At 42.0% G+C, this 26,492-nt stretch overlaps 1 protein-coding gene across 2 annotated transcripts in view; it reads left to right on the forward strand.

Annotated features, from left to right (window-relative positions):
* The first annotated feature begins 7,340 nt into the window (after window positions 1-7,340).
* The window catches only part of lrfn2b (leucine rich repeat and fibronectin type III domain containing 2b), a 153,064-nt gene continuing 133,912 nt past the window's right edge, over window positions 7,341-26,492 (forward strand). For both annotated transcript variants that reach the window (XM_065963729.1, XM_065963730.1), the window contains exon 1: window positions 7,341-7,780. The gene's annotated coding sequence lies outside the window, so the exon portion shown is untranslated. The remainder of the gene's footprint in view (window positions 7,781-26,492) is intronic.

Below are 26,492 nucleotides of genomic sequence, written 5' to 3' on the forward strand. Positions count from 1 at the left end.
TAGAAAACTTGACTCTGTGTGAAACACATTTACACTTAGAGTTCAAGTGTGAAGAGTAACAGAAGCTGAAGTTAGACTCCTTCAGAAGATGCTTCTCTGTTTCCTCTAAAAAGGAAACTTAGCATTGTTGGATAAGCACAGAGACACACATGCAAACCGAGTAGAGGATTTGATTGGCTGATAAGCATCACATGTGTCTTTTTACATTTCATTGGTCTGTGACTTTCTTTGCGCTAAACTATTAAGTTTAGCGCCGTAACACCGTAAATACATTTAAAGCTGTGCCGGTTAAAATAGATTACAGTAAATAAAAACAATGCTGTGCTCTTCAGGATTAAATAAAAGGCATGTGTGGATCCAAATAGAAAGTATTTAGGTCGGGATCCGGATCAGGACCGTGGCCCGCTAATAAGTACACTTGTTTGTAAAGTGACGCACAAGCTTTAACTAAATTAACATCTGTGCAGCTTAAGCCTCCTCATCCTTATATCTGCAATCTGTGGCACAATAATGTGGAACAGGGGTCAAAACTATTGGGCTTTAAACATGTTCATTTCTGCTGCTGTGAAGTTGGACAGTTTAACATGGGGTTCACTTTTGGAGACAGCTTCTAGTGGACACTGGAGGAACTGCAGCACTGCATGGACTTTTAGCACTTCATAAATGGATTCTTTCTAAACTGCTTCGTTGAGTCAAGAAATATGTGAAGAGAGTGAAGAGGGTATCATAAGTTGTAAAAATAAAAGTCAATAAGAGGACTGGAGAGGTTATATTGACCTCACAAACAATCATTTAAATGGTTTGCATCAGTCAGTGGTAACAGCAAGAACCGCTCCTTTTCTTTTTTTATTTCTGATGAAGTTTAGATGACGTAAATATTCCAATCACTCTTACGTTTGTTAAACTACCTGAGCTCAGAGTTTGCAAGTACAGAAACAGTTTCATCTCTCGCGTTCAACACTTCCTAACGGTGTTGCTGTGAGTCAGCGTCGGTGAAGACGTTTTTGTTCGCCTCCCTGATGAAAACATCAATGTTCTCATCAGCTGTTTGTTCTGCTCGGGGGGAGACGGCCTCCCGCAGCAGGAACTGTCAGCGATTAACAAAACACCTGCCTTCCAATCAAATGATTTAACGGGTGGCTTCAGCTCATCGGCCTCAGGCACGCTGAGATTTCTGGAATATCTGTGAGCAGACTTCACAGCTTTAGGTGTGAGTGTTTCATCAGCTGCCAGCGTTTGTTTCCAAGAGGAGGCACCAGAAGTGTCTGAAGATTTTAGACGTAATAAAATGCGTTTCTTTCTTTTAGTCATAATCAGGATGGTTCAGTAACAGTTAGAGTTCAGGAGCACATGGGCGCATGCCTGGGTGTCCGACTGACAGCGGACAATTCTATGAAGTTAATATATCAACCACGCCTTCAATCACCTGACAAGCCATCCTACTCCACCCTGTTTGTTCTTCGACCCACCCTCCTTCCTTTCCTCTCATCTTCTTGTCTAGTTACAGTCTGGGCCTTGATCACCTCGGGCAGAGTTACGCTTGAGAAGGAACCCCCCCCTCCTGAGTCTCCCTCTGCCCTCCAGTCAGTCAATCCTTTCAGACCAGCCAACCTGGTCCCTGCTAGTGCAGTCAAACTTAAAGTTAGATCCTGTGCACCAGCTGGACTAGAGCCTTGTTTGAGTTGTACTTTATCTCCATATATAAACCTACAATTGATATAATAATGTAAAAGGACTTTTAAATTGTAACTACTGGATGATTTTGACACAGAAGATCGGTGATTTTGAATAATAAATGTGCAAATCACATCATTTAGAGGGAAGACTTCAAGAGACATAAATGACACGAGAAGACATTTATTCAGCTTTGCATACAAATGATATGTGACTGCTTTACCACACTTCAATTACATTATTGTAATAATATTGAAGCAGTGTTCACAGCTTCCCAGAGCTACAGTTACATGTCCTGACAAACATCTATATGTTAACATCTCTATGTCTGCCTGGAGCTAATGGATCCGAGAGCAGATGTGCTGGTATTAAACAAAGCAGATGGTGGATTTATCCCACAAAGACGTACACAGGAGTACATTGTAAAGGCCACAGAGCAGGCTTATGTTCTAATGCACGGGGAAGAGGAGATTGGAGGTCCGGATGGAACATAAACCGGTCAAATGCCGACTGTTTGGTGTCTTTTTGACCCTGAGCCGGGCTGGGAGAGACTAAAATCCTGCACTGTGACGTGGTCTCTGATTAATCCTCTGCTCTGAAAGGTCTGGGCAACACCACCCCTCTCCTCCTCCCCTCCTTCCCCCTACACCACCACCACACAACACCTCCATCAGGGCTCCATCTGTGGCAGGTGCAATGCCCACACACACACACACACACACACACACACACACACACACACACCTTCCTGTGTGGCAGGAGTCTCTAAACTGAAAGCGATCCTCTCTTTGAAGCTTCTTGGCTAGAAATATGAGCATCTCTGCCAGCCTGCTACCTGACTGTTTATGCAGTGTGTGTGTGTGTGTGTGTGTGTGTGCGTGTGCGTGTGCGTGTGCGTGTGCGTGTGTGTGTGTGTGTGTTTGTGTGTATCTATCCCACTGGCCATCTGCAGATAACTCTGTGTTTAGCATACGGCTCATCATAAAAGACTTCAGAGGGATTAACATGCATTAAGTGTCCAGCGTGTTTAGTGTATAAATGAGCTGCAAGTTTGTCTCTGAAGTAAATGGGGAAAAAAAGACAGAAAAAAGACGTCTAAAGGTTATTAAATCCATGTTGTGATACTAATAAAATCCTCAGTGGTTATATGAAACTTATAGTCTGTGCAGCAGTAAATTAAAATTGATCATATTAACAGATTCTGGAGAACAATGCACCAGGCGCCACTGGCCAACACATCATGTATTTTACTTAACAATATTCAGTAAAATCGTTTCTGAAGTTCAGAGATGCTAAGATAGTCTTAGCATCCCTTCAGTTTGTAACACTAAAGATTTTCCCTGACTCTGACGCTTTCTTCTTCTTTTGTCCTTTCATCGCGGTTAGCAAACTGCTGTCAGACCCGCCACAGCCAACACATTGCTGTGGTAACCGCAGTAACCAGGCGTCGGTAATACAGGGAAGATTATGATTTTGAGGGTGAGATAAATCGTATGAACACTTCGACTTTTCGTAAATTGATGATTATTTCATTATTAGAAAAAAAAGTAAATGTCATGACTTTGACTTTATTTTATTCAAGATTCGGCGCCTCAAACAAAGGCAGACAGCAGAGCTTCCCTCGTTTTAACCCACACACACTCAGAACTGTTTCTCTGTGTGTGTGTGTGTGTGTGTGTGTGTGTGTGTATGTGTTAGAGCTCCCACACTTCTGTTTCAGTCCATTCAGACACTCGTGCCTCCTCAGCTGCAGCAGCAGAGCCGGGTATCTACTGATTCTGCTCCTCCTACGAGGTTTTATTGTAATAAATGACAGAGCATTATAGATGAGCTCTAACGCTCAGTGAGAGCAGCTGGGACCTCCTCACTCTCTCTGACAGACACAGCTCATCTCTCTGCACCATCCACAAACTGTGCAGCCGTTTCCTGCAGCTCGGCACACCGTTCTCTTCACACAAAATATCCTCCAGCTTTAACATTTACAGTAAATGTCACTTCTGACCTCTTATCATGTGTGTATATAACTAATCCAGCGGTTTTGAATGATTGTGTTCATGACAGGTTTGAGGAAGTTTAAAGAGAAGCTGCAGTCCATCCTTTCTCTGATGTTTTATTTGATGCTTTCTATAAAACTTTAACTCTGAGTCAGAGTGGAGGACATCTTGTATTCTTCTCTTTCAGAGTTAGCTTCTTGTCAAATGTAGTGAGCATAGTTGGCCTACTCTACATGAAGCCGCAGCAACATGGATGAAGTGGCGTCCTCTATTAAAACTGTTTCTTTTTTACATCGAACCAAAATGAAGGCATTTTCACACCTAACCTGTTTGGTTCGGTTAAAACGAACTTTGAAAATCTAGTGTGGTTTAGATGCGCTGGTGTGAAAGCTGTCAATCAAACCCTCATGCGGACCAAACAACCATATCACTTTTTTCCAGACTTCGGTGTGGTTTGTCTGCAGTAAGATCATAAACTGATCTTGATCCGACCCAACTGCAGGAAGCAACCACCATGGACCCTCTCCACTGTTTGATCCCCAAAGTCCACTTCGTTTGACTAGCACAAGGGCTCATTTTCAAGCTCAAGCACGGTTAACTTGTGTGGCCCTGTCACAGTTGGAGGAGGTGGGCTTCGGCCCAGTATGATACAGGTAAGCGAAATGGACGTGACCTCTAGACCTTTATGTTACTCTCTAGATTCAACGGTTTTATAATCGGTTACGTTTTAAAAATCGTCTGGTTTGAACCAAGCCTTGAGAGAGCAGGCAGCCGAGTCGTCTGCAAGAACACATCAGACAAGCTGCAGGCTAATCAGAAAACCTCCAAACCTCCACTATCTTTCTCATTATCTAAACACCTCACCACTTCCTGCTTTGTCACTGAAACCTGGAAAAAAAACTCCTCACATACCAATCAAATAAGCTTAAACCTGCAGTCCATCGTACTGTGTTTCTAAACTCATTTTGTGGAAACGACAATTTCAGTCAAAAACTCTGGGACTCTCCTGAACTCAGCTGGTTGCCTGATTTTAGACACACACACACAAACGCACGCACACACACACACACACACACACACACACACACACACACACACACACACACACACACACACACACACACACACACACACACACACACATGCTGTGTTACTGTACAGACACCTGTGGTGCTGTTAAAGTAGAAAGTAAAATGGAAAAGCTTCAGGTGGTATTTAATGATGCATTACCTTGACCAACATTGATGACTCAATGTTCTGCTCCTCTTATTGGAAACACGGGAACAAAAGTCTGCATGTGGGATTTTTTCCAAACAGATGTGTGAAGTGAATTATTTAGTCTTTGTGTTCCTGACCTGATGTTTTATGATATTAACTTGTATGTCTGAAAGTACATTTTTTGTATCATCACCTGACATACTGCTTCCTGTGTTTTATTATCCTCGCTGCAAACCATTTTCTGTGTTTGACATGAAATGTGTTGGGCTTATAAAGGGTCATTTTGACATGTTTTTTGTGGCCACTTTTTCTGTGTTTATACTTTTGGGAGATGCAGAATCTGAGGGCATGTCGTATCCACAGAGCTGTTGAAGTTTGGGAGGAAAAGAGGCACAAGTGATCCTAAAGCAAACATCCCTAATTTATGTCACTATCAGGACATATCAATATTTGTTTCTTCTTTTACAGCTTGAAGTTCATCTTAGAAGGACATTTATGTTACTAATTTTACCTTTCAGCTTTCAAGTAAATAAAAAAGTGAAAAGAAGTGAACTCAGTCAGCACAGTGAAAAATTTTATCAACACTATACGATACAGAGGTCCTAATTTTTTCTTTATTCTGGAGGAAATAACATAATGTCATGACATTATTTGGTAGAATATACGTCATCTTGTGCGTGTCTTACCAGTAGATTTAGGCCCTGTTAACATGACATGATTCCAGACGAAAACAGTAACCCGTTGTTGCGTTTTGGCTGTTCATCTACACGACAATGATGTCTTAGGTTTCAGGTTCCAGAGTGCAAACTTTTGGAAAAAGTCTCCCATCTCCTGTGTCTTAAACTTGCAACATGCAGTTCATCTATAAAACAGACGTTTAGCACATATACGCTTCCAGTGAAAAGCCATGCTCGAGGTAGGTGGACTACAAAAACAATGGCCGACTCCTGTTTTCTGTTTGTGTAAATGTGGACTGTCATGACTCCAATTCGACGTATTCTTGAAATCTTCTCACTTTGGCCATAACTTAATACTCAAATGTAAAAAAAAAAAAAAACACTGACGTTGTTGAATAACTTATATCTTTGTTTGCAGGAAATTATAAGATATTGCAAGTTGTGCCACTGGACTTCAGGTTTTTGAAATTGTTCATTCATAAAGAAACTGTGTTAAACATCAACAACATGAAATCTGCTGCAAATTACCTTAGTCTCTATTCCTGTGCTTCAAGCAACTACAGTATGTAACTTATAAACCTTAAAATAGTCGTTCCTAAGTCGATCTAATAGCACAATAACTTTGAAAAGGGAGAATGGCGTCTCTCTCATGTCCTGTTTTCAGCACTATGTAACTTTGGCAGCGGGTCAATGTCATCATGGTGAGAAGTCTTTACAGCTTTACAGCAAATAGTTCACACAGGAGCCAGTTAGCCCATCTCTGTACTGTTTGATACAAAGGTTGAGGTGAAGAGGGAGAGGACAATGACGGGAAAAGAGACGAGAAAAGAGAGAGTGACTGTGCAAGAAGCCAGACTAGAGGAAATATTGCAGTCTTTTGCATGATGGATAGAGCTTCAAGAAAGAGTAGTCTAACACCGAGCTGGTAACAATGTTTTATGACAAACTGAATTCCTTTATATCAACTAATCAATCAAACAATCAATCAAACAGTCATCATTTGTATTGCACCAATTTATAAAAAATGTTATCTCAAGACTCTTTACAATTGATCCATATATTCCTCAGACATCCATAATGTTGCTTTAAAGTCTTTAAACTATGGAGAAACCAGTGTCGTTATCGAGAGATAACAAGATAAACAAGTCCAAAAAACAACGTTTACCACGGTTAATCAGAGGAAATATAATATATTGATGCATGGCTACTCAGGGATTCCATTTTAAAGTTTGAAAATAGAATATTTTTACCTGGGCTTTTTTATTTAAAAAAAAAATATGATGAACTTATGGTTTAAATAAAATATATAGCATATTTTATATATATATTTGTTTTTCACAGGTTTTTTTTTAGATATAAATAGTATTCTTCTACATATAATTCACAATTCTGTCACTACATTTTAAATCTAACTCCGTTTGTTTTCATATGTGGCCCTATTTATAAACTTTATATACATTTAGCACAAAGCTGTATACCCGATCTTTAAATGTTAATGACAGTAACGACAGTAACGCATGATATCATATCTGTTTTTATCATAATCATCATCATCATCATCATCATCATCATTATCACCAGGATCATCATGTCTTTACAAAGTGCTGCTGCTGTTCACGAGCTCTCTGACTGTGATATCAAACACTCGCTGTTTGCATTTTAAATCAGTCACATGTCCGTGAAATTCAGCTCCATCTGCCGCCTCTCCCTTTCTCTCTCTCTCTCTCTCTCTCTCTCTCTCCCTCTCTCTCTCTCTCTCCCTCTTCGCTCTCTCTCTCTGTGGGCGCAGTCGCTCGGTGCATGCTGGAGGAAACACACACTGCAGGTATTTAGATCCAAACGCAGACAACAGCGCAGCGCGCGGACAGGATTTTCTCTCCGTCCGCGAGGTTAGGAGGAGGAGCGCGCGTTCTTACCGAGTGCAGCGAACAGGGAGCTCTCACTCCCACAAACTTTGTCGCTGCTTCTTGCGTTTTTCTAAAACTTACAAATATATCCCACATTTGGATCTGATCGATGCTTGGAGCTCGTGGTGTTGTTCCCGTTCTTCCTGCAGAGCCTCAGATCCGGTTTCAGGCGCACCGGGAGTGAGAGAGGATCCAACCCGGGAGTGGAAATTACACGCAGAAATGGATTTAATGTTGGAGTGAAAGTGCACAGTGTCTAATGATGGACTGCGTCTCCTGCAGGGAGGAAACACTTCCAAACGTCTGAGAGGTAAGAAGTCGAATTGAGTCGCACTGAGATAATCTGTGGATTTGCACGCGCTAACTTCGCCAGACTGAACTGCTGTGTGGGTCTGTGTGTGCATCAGATAATAGTGCAGATCGTAAAATAACACTTTACTCGGCTGTGGAAGGACCAAACTGTCAATGATTTCACGTCTGAGTCTGCTCTGTGTGATCTGTTCCGTCTTTATCCTGGTGCCCTATTTAATTGAACGGACTCGGGGATCCGCGCGGTGGTCAGTTACCCCTCACCCCTGCAGGATCCCGTGCTGATGGCTGATGTTAATGCTGTGTAGGTCCTCTCGTGAAGACGCACAGCTGCCTTTTTCATTCCGATTCAGTTAAAGTTCTTGTCAGATTGAAACACAGATGTGTGTACACATCATGTGTGAGTCCTGTTTGTGTATGTGTGTGCGTGTGTGCGTGTGTGTGTGTGTGTGTGTGTGTGTGTGTGTGTGTGTGTGTGTGTGTGTGTGTGTGTGTGCGCAGATGCCTGTGGTTTCACTGCACTGGAAATTGGATTGTTACTCATTCTGATTTCTGTGAGTGAGAATTAGCCGCAATGGAGTACTTCAGAATACAGAATTCCAGGTTTGGCTCATGATGGTTTTTGACAAGCTGTTTCATGAAACAATAATGCTCTTAGGTCATCACATTTTCTACAGTGCAAAAGAAAATGGGACCCCGTTTTCATTTCATTCAAATCACACAACTCACAGAGTCGGTTTTCCTCTTGAATATTTTTGAATGTTTGTCATATTACATTCTCATCCCAAGCAGTCTAACAACAGTTAGTCACTGTCCTTTGGTGTCTCATTGAAATGCATTAGGAAGCACACTCTGTTAATGTCAAGCAGCTCGTTTGTTTTAATTTAGGCACAAAATAAGACATCAAGATTTTATTAAGTGGGTTGGATTGAGAGAATAACAACAAATACTTCTGCTTTCACACAAGACTCACAAAACTCCAACATTTGTGCAGCTCCTCTACTGTTCCATCTGTTTCTCATAAATGCCAAATCTGCACACTTTAAACTATGACAATATGTTTCATAAGTGTCAAACATTACTGTCTCATGCACAGGTTGAAGGGTACCTTCGCTGTAAGTGCTGCATAGTTTGACAATTGCGATTTGTGCAGCCTTTTTTAACCTTAAAGATTGATTTTTTACTTTCTTATGGCTTCATTGAAGATGAAATGACAGTGGATAGAGTATGACACCTTGATCCAACTTTACAAGTTTCCTACTGATCATATACTTGGGCTTTGGGTATCTGCCGAACCATATCAGTTACCAGTGTTTTCAGTTTTTACATCCATTAACTCTGCTGATCTCCTGAAGGAGCCAGGCAGAACGCCTTTAGAAATGATTTATGTGATGGCAAACCGATTCTCCAAGTGTTTCCTCGCTTTTAAATCATCACAGGGAAGTTTTCTAACCCTTTCCCATGCAGTCGACAAAGTTAACTGCATGGTTTTGTTTGGTCTTTGCAATGTTTTCTTATAGTGATAGAAGTTCTTGGTGTATCAAGCGTTAAAACTCCAAACTGTGAGCCTTTGTTGTTAGCTTCCTCCATTTTATGTCAACTCCGCCCAGCAAAATGCCCAGACCTATCAGTGAGTGGAGGACAGTGACTTAGCACACCCAAGTAATTGCCGTAAACACAGGATAGCATAGAACTGAAGTAAATAGATTGGCCTCATGGCTTGTCCTATTGTCACCGATATCTGAGCTAGCAACTAAGTCAAGATTGGATTGGTGCATCCCGAAACCCAACTACAGCCTCTTACATGGGGCACCCAGTATAACCTCGTGGCTATCTGACGCCCCACAGGTTCAATAGTTACATCACACGGCGTGCAAATAGAAAGCAGAGTAAACTCAAACACTTTGTGCTGCTACTTTTTATTGATTTTACAGCCGTATGTCCCATCACGGTCATTGAGGTCTGCTGATCAGTCACTTCTGGTTGCACCTAACGCTAGGCTAAAGCATAGGGGAGACTGGGCCTTCTCAGTTGTAGCCCATAAATTGTGGAACCAGTTGCTCCCCCAGGTTAGGCTGGCATCCACGTTGCCCGTGTTTAAATCTAGTCTAAAAGCTTATCTGTATGCTGTGGCGTTCCTAGACCCAGTATAAGAGTTTGTTTGTGTCTGTGGTATTATTCTTTTTTGTTCGTTTTGTTATTTATTATTTTTTCACTTTTTATGCTTTGTGACTATTTGATGTAAAGCACTTTGGTCAACTCTATGGATTTTAAATGTGCTCTATAAATAAAGTTGGATTGGTTGATGCAAGATAAAAACTTACCAGGTTCATTTTCCAACTCTAGTCTATAAAAACGTCTGCTGGATATCACATCAGTGCACCTCATCACCAGAGCACAGAGCATTAACTGACCTCTGTGCTGGTAGTCTGTGAGTCACATAACCCAACACTGGTGAGGCAGGGGTTCAGTTACACAAGGTTTTGAGTTAGCAGCGTTATCAGCAGCTCATTGTCCCGCTTCTGGTTTAGCTGTGGCTTTATATGGGGGCTGTTAACGGCGCCGACATGTATACTTTCAGCAGCTACACCTGCAGCACAGGCATTGGTTAGAGATCTGTTAGTCTACAGGTTGTGAGAGACTGTTACTATTTCTTAATGGTTAGAATCTACAGTAAGAAACTTAGCTTATTTGCATAATTTCTAGGGCTGGGTATTTCCCACAACCCCACTATACGATACATATCGTGATAAACATTGATTTTGGATAATGACCATGTCCTATACACAGAATTCACTACAACAGCTCTTCTATAATGTTGATAATAACAGCAGAGGCATAAGGACCCTAAATCTTAAAACACTTAAATTCAGGTCCTAAAATATTTTAATCATTACAGGTTCAGTCATTTTTTTAGCGCAGCCCTAACAATTTCCTGTACTTTTAATTTTGCAGAAAAAAATAAATAAAAATAAAATATATTTGCACCGTACCTCTTTTCACACATGCACTCCTGAAAATGTCGACATCATTTCAGGACAGACTGCCCCTGAACATTTACAGAGTTAGTTGTTCACACGTGCACCTCACAGTAGGAGACTTTGCCTGTCAGATGGGCGTGGTGGGGGATGTCTAGAGGCAGAACATGACGTAAAAAGTGATGGAAATGGCAGACAAAACAAAAGATTCAGCAGCTATAATGATATTTTTTTCCTTTACATCAGTTCTACCTGTAATTGGACGTATACAAAGTTTTCAAGAACGAGTGGAAAAGAGCTAATTGGGGAGCAGAAAACAAGATACATTGTGTTCATGACGATTGCACTGGTCGCATGATAGAATCTCCATGCCCAGTTTCTCATGATGAATTTTTCCTGAATATTACCTGTGATCATTCATCGACTAACCCTTACTTCCCGCGGAAATGTTACCTGGAGGATTCCAGGACTGATTCAGGGTAAAGTGTAAAATCTGTCAATTTGCATTCAGGCATGCAGCTCACACCGAGGTAAGGTATCAGCAGGTGTGAAAATATACAGAGCCAACTGATTATTTGGCCAGACCAAAAAATATGATATTGAATCAATGCATTGACTGAGACACTTGCTGATTCTTGATACAGAAATGTAGGCAGTATTGGAGGGCGATGTTGAAACAGGTATAGATATCAGAACAACTCTTCACTGCAGCATCACACATTCCTCCTGGAGTGATGGAAAAATATATATACCTTTTTAGCAATAACCACTCGAGCTGATTGAAACCCAGCAGAAGCAGCTCTCAGGGTTAAAGATGCAGCAGGTGAGTCAGTCTGTGAGATAGGGTGGGGGGGCTGGGGCTCATATTTGCAGCTTGATTATCGAACACTTTGATATTCTCATTCCTCATCATGTTTTGGCCTTCAGGGTTCAGAGTGTGTGGCTTTTAACAGTTTGCGACCTTGACCTTGAGTGTCTTGATCACTTCACCGTTTGTTGGGTTGGGGGTGCAGCTGAATAATGAATGAGCTTGTATGGAAGCTGTCTATTTGCCTGAAGCCCTCCTGCAGGGGATTGTGGGTGTGCATTCAGGTGAAGTAGCACTCCAAGTGAGGGAACCTCCGGGCTCTAATCTGCCAGTCTACTAAGAGATGACCTTTGCCTTGTGCAGATTAGTGCCATGCTCTAATTGACTTACCATTAACCCTTCCAACACATAATTTGGTGTCATGCTAGAGGTGGCTGAGCTGTGCCGTGTCCTGATTGTTTTTTTTGAGGGCAGGGGCATTAATCTACCTCGTTGTCCATCGCTGAGTTCCCAGGCTGCTGCAGTGAAACTGCTAATCCCTCGGTAATCATAGCTTTAATCTGACAGAGCTATGACTTGCTTTACCTCACTGCTGCCCTTAATGGAATATGAGCAGGCACGCTCTGCTGCCAAGCAAGAATTGTGTGGTTTACTTCACCATCTTTACCAGTTGCAGAAAGTGCTATCTCAGAGTGAGAATCAGTTGTCTTACTTCTGTCCTTTATCTCCAGAAGCTAACAAAGTCTTGTAAATAATATTCAATTATACCTCTGCTGTAGTTTCCTTCTGATGACAGTATTGACAATTTGCCTGTAAAGTCGGGGTCTGTAGCTCAAGTACTGTTAATACTGCTGTGTGCCAGGTAATAGTGTTATACATTTAGAGTGTCCAATAAATCATCAATTACACATCTTCTGGATTGATCAGTGACCAAAAAGACAATAAACAATGACAACCAGGAGGGACATCTGTCCTAAAGATGTTCCTTGCTACTCATTTTAAAAAGAGACTAGCAGACGGAGAAAGAAGAAAACAATTAGAAAACAGTCAAAATTGAGAAAATGTCTTTGAATTGTCTGATGGTAAAAGGGTAAACAATGTAACTAGGTTTGCAGAGTTTGGCAAACGTTATTAGCGCTAGCACCGCCAGCCTTGTTGGTCCTCCTTGCAGGTCAACCTCCTAAATGTGGTTACTCATTGCTTTGGTCGATATGCCAGTTCAACCTGACATACAACTCCATCTCCATTTTCAAAATACTGCCAAACCACGCTGCTCCTTGGAGATGCTAGCTGTTCACTCACTGTGCTTGTTTACATTCTGGTAATAGAGCGAGGAGAGCCGGCCCTTTAACCAGTGCTACATCCATTCTATGGCTATAGCCCCGACTAGTGGCAGGTGGTTGTGTTGCAGTTTGAGCATATGATCTGACAAAATATCAATAACTGGTTTAACCTTTAGACTTGTGATTCTGCTGCCATCTATGGAGGGATATGGCGTTTAACAGTTTAGTTGTCTAAACACGCCCTCATCTCTCCAAATTTCAGGTTAAAACAAGAAATTTGACCACCCATTAGCCAGTTCCTCACGGAAACTGTGATGTTGCAATCGCAGCTATTAACGCAAATCAACCAATCCTTTCAAAGTCTGCGCGGCCTTACAATTTGTCATCATTCATTGTAACTTTTCTTCAATTTTTTTTAGAGTGAGCACAAGATGTTAAGATAAGTTTCGTATAAATGGTCAATGCTGTTTATAATGTGAAGTTCTATTCAATCAAAGGATATGCATCTCAGATTTGTATTTATGGAATCATTTAGTACTCCCTTCAAAATAATCGATCTTAAATTGCTTAAATTAATAGAACAATCCCAACACGGCTAGTTAGTAGCTAAATATATTAGCAATTAAAGAGTTGCACCAAACAAAAGGAAAGATTTTAATCTCTAGGTAACGTAGTAGTTAGAATAACATTATCGAGGATTTTAGCTTCCTAGCAAGTATAATGTTCATTAAAAGTGGATGAATGCTAAGATGCTTATATTAGTCGGTGTTTAATAGAAGCCAATCGCAAACCATGTGCTGATTTTCTTTTAAATTAGGCTTGACAGTTCCCCGGATTTTCACTGTCACTTTCTTTTATTAATCTGAGAGCAGAGAGGATTGTCATTTACCACACATTTATACCGTTTACACCCTACAGCAACAATAAACCAACATCTGAGCCTCATCATTGGGAATCTGGTGAATTAGCTTCTCCCCTGTTGTATTTATCTGCTGCCTAATGTCCTGCGAGCTCAATCGTGGCCAGGTTGGTCTTTGGGTCCTGGTCAGGTGGCCACGTTGGTCTTTGTGATGAGCTCGATGGTGGCCAGGTTGGTCTTTGGGTCCTGAATAATACCCTCTCTAAGCAGCCCCCGGGCCTCTCAGCGGATCTGCTGGCTATAAATACTGGCACATATGTCACCGTGCTCTTGGCTCAAGTACACTAAGCTCCATCCTGAGCTCCGCGTGGACCAGCACAGAGCTTGCTGCAGGCCTGGACACACACCTCATGCACGCTCCAACATAACCTGCTGAGCTGCATTTTGTCCTCCTCTCTCTCTGTCTTCATCACTCTTGCCTGGTCAGCCTCCTCTTCCTCCTCCTCCTCCTCCTCCTCCTCCTCGGTGCAGAGATGGAGCAGCAGCGTCAGTGACAGCCTGTTTGTTTAACAGTGTATCTGTGCTGTGAGAAGTCCAATCAGTAAGAGCAGCAGGAGACAGGAGCAGCTCTGTGGGACACGTTGGAGCAGTCGATGAGTCATCACAGTATAGAAAGAACATCTCAGTCATGTTCACACACACACACACACGACTCAAAATGTGTGCGTCTGACCTTGTGCTCCCCACAGAGTCAATTGCCCGCCTGGTTTTTTCCTATAACACAGAATCATAACAGGCTTCAGGCCAAGTCATGATATCCACACGCCAACTGTCTGCTTAACGAGTGTCGATGAATAAACCACACGCCTGCCTTCTGTCCTGCATGTTTGTAGTTTGAGGAAGAGCAAGTTGGATCGAAACGTCACTTGCCAATAAATCTTTTAAACGGGGGCTCCTTGGTGTGTGGATCTTGTTTGCTTCTGTTTACCTATTGGTGTTTTTGGATCCAGCACCCACTGGGTGTCTGTCTTTTTGGATTTTTCATCGGACTACCTTTTACACATCTTTAAAACTGTTTGCTTATGAAACTACAAATGCAAAAACATCCAAACTAGGACTGCATGAAATATTTTCTTACTGACACGTCCTTTGAATTGTCAATGATCTCATCATAGGAAGTATCCATATTTTTTTACCTGACACACTGTTGCCTTTCTTTTGGTGCTTAATGCCAAATAAAAAAGCAGTCATATTTTCATCTTTTTTGGTTAATCAACAGGAAAACATTTTCCAGGGGCATGTCGAAGGGTAACCCTAACCCTAACCCCTAACCCCAGGTGCCACCCCAAAATCCTAAACTATGATTGGCTATTTGCCTTGCCAGAGGTGGGACTTATGTGGAAATCAGTTATTCAGGCTGTGTTGCAACAAGCAGTTTCAGAGTTCAAATGTTTGCAATTTACAATATACTTTAATCTGTGACTTTGGACAAATATATTTTTTTGAGTCCTTGAAGAATTAAGCTAATAAGATGTTTATGTTGCCATTATCCTCTGTTACTTAATTTGATTAGTGTGGACAGAAGGTCTATCAAAAAGTCTAGACACGCCCCTGGATAAGACATTAGTTCACCTTTTTGTTAAGGTTTTTTCTGATACAGGATGCCTGAATCACTATTCTTTAAGAAAAACTACAAACAAAACGATGGTTGACCACAAAACTTTTAAAATTGCAAAGCCGCTACAAGCTCAGCTAACTTTCAGATTACCATAACCCGCTGCTAGTAGCCTGAATGATGTTTACGCTTGTCCATGTTATGATGCTTCTGTTGCCTCTAATGCCCGCTGATCTCCGTTGGGCCATTTTGGACAGCTTACTGAGCAGTGAAGGCAGAGAAGGTTCAGTTCTGTGTTGTGGTTCAGCCCGGTAGGTACCGGACGTGTTGGTATGGGGATTTCTTTATTGGATTATGTTTGTATAAAGCTCATAAATGATAGCCAGATAGAGTTGTGGTCGTTGTTATTCAAAGACGAGGATGTATTTGTAAGAGACTTGTAATCAATGAGTATGTTTTTCCAATGGGAGATATGAGTTTCCTGAAGAGAAAGAAGGTGAAGAGATTTCAGTCACTCACTGTCCTCTCCACTCAGGATTGTAATTGTTGACTTCTCGAGGGCAGCCCTGATTACAAGGATCAAGGATTTAACAAAACTTCATTACTCACAACCACCCTAACATTTCATTATTCAGCTAATTGACCCACATGTTGATCCTCTTGTTGTTTCTGTCTGCTGCTGATGATCATTAAAGCAGACACACACCTCTTCCTCCACCTGACCAAGCCGTGCTGCTATGTGCGCAGCTGCTTGCCCTGTGCTGCCCTGCGGTCCGGTGATTCTTTAATGTTATAGTGAGCTTGACCTCCTGCTGTGATGGTCAGTGGAGGAGCAGCACAGAGGCAGAGACAGCAGCCTGCGGAGCATCAAGAGAAGACGACGAGCGGAGTGCAGGTGGAAAGGGCGATGCACAGCGGGGTTCTGCTCTGTCGCCGCCCCCTCAACCTCGCTGAATGTTAGACTCTCATCTGTTGCTATGGACGACCGCACTGTCCCCTCATTTGCCATCGATTCTCCCTGAACATCCCTAAAGCTGGGATTATACAGCTGCACCGCCAGCTCTGCAAACCTCAATTTTCTTCAAGAAAAGCTGAATAAGTGGATATGCATGAGAGTGGAGGGTTCATTCTCCGGAGTATTCTGCATTGGACTGAAAGAGAGAGAGAGAGAGAGAGTGTGTGTGTGTGTGTGTGTGTGTGTGTGTGTGTGTGTGTGTGTGTGTGTGTGTGTGTGTGTGTGTGTGTGTGTGTGTGTGTGTGTGTGTGTGTGTGTGTGTGTGTGTGTGTGTGTGTGTGTGTGTGTGTGAGAGAGAGTGTGGAAGTAACTTGTGGCTTGCCAGGCCTCCTGAGCTTCTCGTCAGTGGCGGAAGCAGAGTTTTGGTTGGAGATCTGTCGTCCATATGCCCTTCACCTGCCTGAACGAACACATGACCATCTGTGTAAGTGCATGCAGGATCACACTGTGCGATGCAACATGGAACACATACGCTAAGAAATATTTTTTACTAAATGCAAAGAAAGAATATTTACAGCAAACACACCGGTTCAGGCTTCTTCATGCTTCCTCCACGTATGAAAATAGATTTGTACGTTTTTATAACCCTCAGTACTCATATACTACCACGTGTTCATTAGGTTGGCATAGACGTTAAAGAATGAATCAACACGAGGGCGCTTTACTGCAGGAACCTCACCTACGCGGACGCCCAACTGACATCCAGCCCCCATCCAATCCCCCCGCCCAGCTGCTCTGTTACAGTTGTCTGTCCTTGTGCCTGGGCGAGTTATGTATTACATACAAACAATGAGGTACACAAGCGTCAAGGTTGCGAGCAGCTGCATAGTGTGTTATTCTTTATCTGCCTCGCTGTCTACAGTCACTTCGACAATGGGAGAGCTTAAAGAGCGTAAATGAGTAAATTACATTGTTAATAATAATAATCACAATCAATGTTGTTTTCTAACACTATAACACTCACCCCTGCAAACAGGACTAATGGATTAAGCTCATCTTGTTTATGAAAGTAATACATGCGATTGTCCCACCAATTACATTTTGATCAGAAGAGAGCTCATTGACCGACCAGTTGACCAACTGAAGGACGTAAGCCCTACTGTGAACCAATCAAAAGTAACAGTCAGCCATTCAACTGTTTACACCCCAAAGTTTATGATTATGAACAGCGGCGTGTGTTGAGTGTAAAGTACTGAATCCCTCCACAGAGAAGAACAAACAGTGCCATCTCAGCTAACATTGCGTGTGTATGCTAACTTACTATGGTCTGGATAGCAAAGCCTTGTGTAACTCATGCATCAGTGTTTTAGTTCTCAGGTGGTTTCTACTTCCTGATTCTAACTAAGATGCACTTTAATGTCGTCATGTGAAGCAGTTGTGGGCGGAGCCTGAGAGTTGCAAATCAGAGGTCAATCTACCTGACCAACAAAGTCAAAGGCCAGCAAATCAAGCTGCTTTTGATCCAGGTTGGGAAAGTGATGAGGATTTCTATCACTAAGATGTTTTATTTAATGAAACGTTCTACTCTGATATCATTCATGCATGTGCACTAGTTTAAGCCAATTTCGGATTCACACATAGGTTTAAAAATCAGAAAATACAAAATGAGTTCAAACTTGGAGCTTAATGCCGAATGTTGACAGAAAATACTGGTGAATAATGTAATGTAAATCAAGCAGGAGAGCAAAGACAGCATCAACAGTGTCCAAACAGAAGCTCAATGATCCTCCATGTTGGCTGAACAGGAGCTGACACGGTACGGGGTCGCCACAGTCTTGGCTCACAGAGGTGTGTGTGTGTGTGTGTGTGTGTGTGTGTGTGTGTGTGTGTGTGTGTGTGTGTGTGTGTGTGTGTGTGTGTGTGTGTGTGTGTGTGTGTGTGTGTGTGTGTGTGTGTGTGTGTGTGGAGGTGGGGCAGGAAATGGGTCTTTGGCTCGTTGTCGACTCGGTCATGAGGGACGGCCGTCTGACTCGATGAGTGCTGACCTGTCAGAGCCGGATCGAGTCGGACATACGAGAAGGATCAGAAATCATGAATAAATGAGGAGAGCCTTCAGACACACTGCTCACAAACACACACTGCACACACACACACCCACTGCTCACAAACACACACTGCACACACACACACACACCCACTGCTCACAAACACACACTGCACACACACACACACCCACTGCTCACAAACACACACTGCGCAAGCACACACACACACCCACTGCTCACAAACACACACTGCACACACACACACACTGAAGGCTGCTCTCTTACGGGCCAACTTACACATACTAACCTGACTCTTTGGAGCTGGTTTATGAGTCAATAATATTCAAATAAAAGAGAAATGTATGGATCTATGATTTTATAATAGTGATATTATTAAAAATTAGATCAAGTCAAATTAAAACTTCTTTCTATTTGGTTAAGCTTTGTTTTCATTAACTCTTAGTTTATGACAGATTGATGTGTTACATTCCCTTTAGATCAGCAATGTCTGAAGATATATATGGGATTAAGGTTTTTTTGATGATTATCTCAATGGTTTAATTTTTCTTTTTAAACAATCATAAAATGTAAGTTATTGAGATCAAAGGAAAAAAAGGCTAAAGAACAAATTAAACCGAGGGATTAAAGATGATGCAGTCATTTCAGCAAGCAAAAGCTCAAGATATCACGATAAAGGAAGATACTTTTTTTTTTTAACACAGCGCCACCTTGAGCACAATGAGGGTTTTTCATTTGCAGGAGCATTGGTTGGTATTTGGTAGTTTTTTTCAGTACTGGTACTTAAATAAGAGGAGATTGAATTATATAAAGATGAATACTTAGAACAAAAACTATCAGCTGGGTCTCTACATAAATGATGATAAGATAACCTTTTAGTGAAGCCACTGCTAACAGAAGTCTGTGTCCTTGGTGTTGACCCCTGAGCCCATCTGCTCTCCACTTCACTTTATCTTCCCTTCAGATCTGCGTATCTGTAACATGAGGATCCTCTGGAATCACATAATCCCGCCTGACAACGAACTCTCTTTGTTTCCTGAAATGAGGTCACACAACAGCATGCGGCAGAAAAATCAGTCAACAGAAAAGCTTTTGAGATGTCATCTTCTAATCAGGATATGCTTTTCTCATCGGAAACGCCGCTGTGCTCTCCGGCTCTAAATAGATCATGAGCCTGTGCCCGCTCACTGTGTGAACATTCAGCATAAGCAGCTTACTCCCCTGCACGGCTGCTGTTTCTTAAATTTCCAATATCTATAAAGTAAACCTGCTGCGTCTGTCTGTGAGGGTCGGCCCCTGTGGGACGTCGGCTGGTTAGGAGGAAACAGAGACATGGAGCTTGGAGAAGCCGCGTCAGCTCTTTTCCTGCATGGCTGTGAAACGATACAGGTTTTTCGACCGCTCCAACTGGCCATTGTATAATTTTTTAATATTCTCCCTGCATTGGAATTCATTGCTACTCTGCAGCCATGCGGAGAAGAATCTAAACACATTGAAGGCAGTAGAAGAAGAGACGAGTAGATAAAAAACAAGAAGCTGTTAGTAAACCACAAACCAAACATCGGACTGTAAAGTGTTCTGTCAGATTTGGAAGAGGATCTTTTCCTATTTATTTGTTTTACATAAAATACTTTTTATTATCATTGAACTCTCATTGTCATTGAACTCTTATTGACTTCAGTCGTATCTCTTAATCCTGATCAATTTTCAGCTAATACCAACAAATCTCTGACTTGTTTTTTTCCCATTAAAAGCCCACCTACCACGTAAAGAGGTGACCCACGTTGATCATGGATTTGAATTGAAAACACATTTTCAATGGAAGGTGGTGAGCTGTTTTGTTAAATTAGGACACATTTCGGACATCTAAAGGCTTGAATGCGTGATGATGGCTTTAATTCAAGTTTCTGTGCTAATCTTTGTGTTGAACTCAACGTTTTAAAACTGACCACAGTGAGCCATTTTTGCTGTTTATGTTCATATGCAGCCTGCAGGCAGTGCGTTTGCGTCGAGACACGGTTAGCAGCTAGCTAACAGGGGCGACTGTAACTTGTGTCAACACTGGAGAAAAACTTTATTAAGCTCAATGAGCCGTTAATTGAGCCCTGACCTTTGTGAATTCAGTCAACAGTTCGGCAATACAAAGCAATACAAAGCAGCGCCCTTCTGTTTGTCCGCCTTCAAAATGAATGCACTACATGTTATACTGTTTGCAAGGGGAAACTGAAATGCTTAGAGCAGAGAAGTAAATATTTAACGGATGCACCTGATTCTGTGGGATGTGAGGCGGTATCTAACACTCGCCCGCTATTAGGATGGTGCGATGCACATACAGGCCTTAATAACTCTTGACATAACACAACGAAAGAAATAGTTGAAAAATAAAAAATCTTAAACGTATGGGTGTTAAATTTGTGTCTTGGAAGTTGCCTACATGGTAATAATCTGATGTGCTGTGTGTGAAATCATGAATAGAACACACAAACAGGAGGATGAAGTGATCAGCTCCATCCTGATAGAAGTGTGTGAGAAAACAAAAGGCTGCTTCACTCCTCTCAGAGGTGCATGGTCTGTATCTAAATCAGATAATGAGCTCCCATCAGTACAGACACACGAGGCTCAGTGTGGAGCCGACTGTGTACAGTGTGTGAGAGAAGCACAAGATGTGAGGATGAAAGGGGGAGGAGGGGGGGAGGCTGATGCATGCTGGGAGATGGAAGTGAGGAGGAGGAAGAATGACTGGGGTTTATTTATTTTTTCCTCTTTCTCTGAGTTTTGGCTGATCAGAGGGTCAGTGTCGCTACTAAGCCCCATGGACGTAGCAGAGAGGGGGGGAGGGGTATGTAGGACTGACCAGGGCCCCAAAGAGGATACTTAGTTTTGGTATAGTAAAGGTTAAGTTGTTCGGACAAATTAACATGATTTTTAACTCTAAACATTTGAGATGCTTATATACAATCCAAATGCTTAAAAGATGCTTCTTTTCCAAAGTTTAACTCCATTTCATTGTTTAATTGAATCTGTTATAGACTTTTTTGGGTAAAACATAAAGTTTGAGTTATTTAAAGTAGTGAAGATACCAGAATTCAGAGCTGTTGCAGTGAAGGTATTCCCCCTGCAAGGATTCATGGCTCAATACTGCAGTTTGCGGTATCATCACACCGACCATTTTAATTTTTTTTTGCAAATGTGTTTGTGAATCAAGCTTTGATTTACTTTTCAATACTATTGATCATTAAAGGTCACATATTATGCAAAATGAACTTACCATGTTTGTCTAACACTAATACGTGTCCCTAGTGTGTCTACAAACCCTCATTGATGAGTAAAGTCCATCCTCTCTGTCTTTGCCTGCTCCACTTTTCATAAAATGTGTGCTCAAACAGGCTGTTTGGAGATTTTCACTTTGTGACATCACAAAGGGCAGTAGCCCCTCCCCCAGGTGGGTGACACTCCCCCAGCTAGGTGTTTGTTCTGCCCTCTGAGTCTGCCTTCTCACCTTCAAACATTAGGGCATGGTGCAAGAAAGCCCTAGTCACCCATGCCCTGCCAGGGGGGCTGAAAAAGAGGGGTTTATAGGCATGCCAAAATACAGGATGGTTGTGGGTTTTTGGCAAGGAACTTCCCAGGCATGTTTTGGGAACCTCATTTAAGTTTGTTGAAAAAGAGAATAATATGTGACCTTCAAAATAAAAGAGATTGTGTCCTCTTTAAACATGTGATATCAAAAATGATCTGAAAGCTTTTAATGGGTCATGTGTGCTGGTTATAGTAATATCTCCTGGTTGGCTAAGTCTGTGGCGGAGGTGCAAAATGTGATATTGTTTCAAATGCTCAAAAATCCTGGTGATGACCAAGCTGATTGCTGCCAATCTCAAACCCTTCATCAGAATCCATGACAGCCTGGCAAAGAAGCTCCAACGTCTATAAACTTTTGTACTTTGATATTGATTCTGCGATGGTGTTCTATGGGTGTCCCAGTTTGTGAATTCACATTGTGTTACGGTGTTGTGGAAGTATAAGAGAGCACATAGCAGGAGGTCCACATACCCGCACAAGATTTCATCACACTTGCATGGAACTCCTGAAGTTGTACAAACACACACACACACACACACACACACACACAGAGAACTGTTCTCGCTTCTGTCACTTCCTCTGATCCAGGGACAAAGGGGATCACGTCATCCCCCTTATTACGCCTCCATGACATTCATTGCGAATAGAAACGTCACAGGGACGTAAATATCTGCCTTGAACTGGCAGCCCGGAAAAGGACAACAGGCTCCACGCACCCGCCCAATCCCTTCACTGCCTCTCCACCAATGCAGAGCGCCAATCCTCAGAGGGAGGAAGCTTTTACTTGAGTTTGCTTGTGCCTCCTCGCCGCTCCTTAATTAACTTAATAGAAAACAGGTAGCGGGAGTAAAAAGGCGATCCTGTTAGCTTTGGCAGAGCAGCTGCCTCTCTGGGTCTCTGTTGTTTTGTTGCTCCTTCTCTCTAATGAATGGAGCTCTGTCCCCACACTGCCCAATCTGCCAGCTGATTCCCTGCATGCTCTCATTACACACACACACACACACACACGCACACACACACACCTAGGGAGAGAGAGAGAGAGAAACACACACAGGCTTATTTTATAAACCCTGGCACTGGATTTTCTGGTATTTTTAGCCACTCTTTCTACAACCTGCCCTTTGTAGAATGTGTGCCTCCTGTGAGGATTGTTGTTCAATATCGTTGGCCCCCCCCGCAGCCCCAGAGCCCGCCCCAAAATAATGATGCATCTTCTGAAATCTTTGCTCTGTTTTGCGTCAACATTTTTTAACAGAGACTGTCACGGCCTCTGAGTGTCCATCCCCCTTTGTTGTTCAACATAATTACTTCCCCCTCCCTGGAGATTCAGACCACCCTGCTTACAGCCACACGAGGGGAGCAGATTACAGCAGCGTTACTGTTTTTAATATCATACTTAATGTTAACAACGTTCAACAGGGGAGACAAATCAGGAATATCACTCTAAAATGTTGCTTTTTTTCAACTAAAATATTTGTAGGAAGCTTAATTTACTCTAACAAAAGCAATACAGTGTAACTTTTACTCCTTCAAATCGTAGTTTCAAAGTCAATTTAGTAGCATAATAACTTTCAGGAGGAGGAGTGGCATCTCTCTAATGTCCACAGAGCGCCCCTGTTTTCAGCACTATGTAACTTTTGCAGCGGGCTAGCTTGTAATAAATAACCATCTCCAATGTAGCCACGCCCTATGGTAACAGATACATAATCACAGAAAACATCAGGATGGTTGGTTAGTATTATTATTCTTCAGCGTCTACTTTTGGACTTTGCTCTCTTTGCATTAATAATGGTGTCTTGTAATCCTGTTTTGGACTGGGCATATTGTTTATGCATGACAGACACAATGTTAAAATCAATCAGTCAATCATACACATTATCCACATGCTAACAGTTTGCAAACCTTGCCTAGCTAGAGTCAGATTTGATGAAAATCCGTTAATATTACTGAACCTTGTCCGTCAACATGGTTCTTTGGCTTGTCACAACGTCTTGGCCGGCTTCTCCACCCTCTGATTGTCGACAAATACACATTGTTGATGTTTACTTGTGTTTTATAACAGTGCAGTTGCAGTCAGAGTCCTTCAGTGGGCGCCAAAGTGCAACTCACCAAATTCCCACATACAAGTGTAATTGATAATGAAAATAACCACCAGATGCAGCATTTATTGATAGAAAGAAACTCAGCTCCCAAACGTTCTCGTGTTTCATAACGGATGGGTTTGTTTCAAACAGCGGCTGCATTCTTGTCTTTGCTCGTGTTTGTCTTCGTCATGTCTGATTAACTGATGGATGAACCAAAGTTAGACATCAGATTTAAATTGTGTTTGAGCTGAATTCAGCTGTTTTGATGTTACTGGTCTGATTTTCCTGTTTCTGCTCACTTAAGCCCTCTGATGTGCTTGACCAATGTATAGAAATGTGTATCACGTGGCATTCTGCTAATGGAGCTTCTTCAAACAAACGTACAGTTTCCAGTTTGAATTCCTGCAGTTTGACATCTGAGCCCGATGACGAAGTGTTCTGTGTGAGCGCTAACTCCGAGCGGGCCATGTTTATGGTCACTTTGCTCTCACAGATGCTCGCTGTGATTGATCTGCTGCTGCATATAGAGCTGTTGGCATGAGACAAACACTAAAAAGAGGCCGGGGGGGGGCTCAGGGGACCTGAGCTGCAAAACCAGGCTTTGAAGTGCAGCTAATGGTGGAGGAGGAAATCAGCCTACATACTGTACCGTACAGTAGAGCGGGAGCACGTGTGAGCGCTATTCATGGCACGCTGCTGTGTGTGTGTGTGTGTGTGTGTGTGTGTGTGTGTGTGTGTGTGTGTGTGTGTGTGTGTGTGTGTGTGTGTGTGTGTGTGTGTGTGTGTGTGTGTGTGTGTGTGTGTGTGTGTGTGTGTGTGTGTGTGTGTGTGTGTGTGTGTGTGTGTGTGTGTGTGTGTGTGTGTGTGTGTGTGTGTGTGTGTGTGTGTGTGTGTGGGCGCAGATCTACTTCTATTCTGACTGAGAGCATCCTAATGTTTAGAATCACTCTGGTGTTTCACAGGAAGTCGTCAGCTCAGGAGAGACGAAGAATGATGCTCTGTGAATTTCTTAAAGTGGATCTTTACAGGACTGTGAGATCATTTTTGTTCAGCGCTGTGATTCATGCCTGAAAAACTAGAAATTAGCAAGAGATCAAATAAAAGTTTCCTTTACAGTAAAGACTGCGGCAGATTCCTTCCTGTCCTCGCTCTCAGCAGATGTCTGTTCTCCAATAAGTCTGGTTCTGTTTGAGGTTTCTGCCTTTTAGGGGAAGTACTTCTGGCTTATAGTGGATTCATGTTGGCTCTCTGTAAATAACGCTTTAGGGTTAGACCTGCTCTTTATGTAGAGTGCCTGTAAGTAACTTTTAATATGATTCAGTTCTATGTAAATAAAAATTAGTTCATCGATCCAGTTCTACAATCTATTGAGTCATTACAGAGACCTTAAAAACACGGCATAGTGATCCCCGCTATGAAGGCTGTTCACCATGTTCGATTCTGTGAAATGACACTTCAGTAATTGGGTTACAATCCTGTAGCTAAACACAGAAAATGAGACGACCAATGAGATGTTTGAGCTGCAGTTCAGTGAGAGCTAGTCGTCCTCCTGAGTCTGAACATAAGGTGACATACTGCAGTAAGAGCTTCATGGCTTGTCTCTTCACATGACCTGTTTCTGCTTCTTTGTTTTGCTGTTGCACTAAAGCCTTGTGTTTCCCAGAATTCAACGTTCAAAGGATTTTTCTCTGTTGTGTTAAACATCTGATATTGGAATTGTCTTATTCACTGAAGAGCTTAAGCTGCTTCTGTAATGAAGTAATTACCTCCCATGTATTTCTTCTCTAACAATAAAAAGGTCCTTTTCCCCTCTCAGACACATTAGTCCCCTCTCTGTCTGCAGTCTGGGTTTGATAAAGTATTTTTTATTTATTTTCCGAAGAGGAAATATTAAGCACCCAGAGCTTCACTCTCCAGGCACTCATATTCAGCTCTCAGTCATTACTGGGTTTCGATTTTTGGGGGCGATGAGAATTGATTCCTTTTTTTAGTAACTCATATCTGAGGACAATACGAGCTGTGAAGGCCATTTTGTAAAGAGACTCATGAACACAGACATCAGACATTCAGTATTTCATTTGTTGTTGTTGCATGTCCTCTTTTTGCTAGAGGGCGTTTTTTCTCAAGAATAAAACTCTACATTGTGAATAATGAATTATCTTTAATGGTCAGAGTTCTGCTCAAACAACAGGCCTCTCTGTCAGTGCTTGTTGTCTGTAAAGGAAAGTTCTGCTTCTTTTTTTTAAAACCTGGGGAGCACTGACTGGCTCAGACTGTTATTCTAAGTGTCCGACAGCATCACTGTTTCTTTTTAATCAATGCAGTCTGGTGTGTTTGTAGAGAGTGACAGCTGTTTGTGGTTAAAAAAAAAACCCATCTATGTTGTTATATGATTTAGAATCTGTAGGTCATTTATATATTTATTTAAAACTTGACATTGAAAAGATACATGTATAAACTATACAAATACATTTTTATATTATATTATA

Source organism: Labrus bergylta, chromosome 15 (assembly GCF_963930695.1).
Source record: "Labrus bergylta chromosome 15, fLabBer1.1, whole genome shotgun sequence".
Taxonomy (NCBI): Eukaryota; Metazoa; Chordata; class Actinopteri; order Labriformes; family Labridae; genus Labrus; species Labrus bergylta.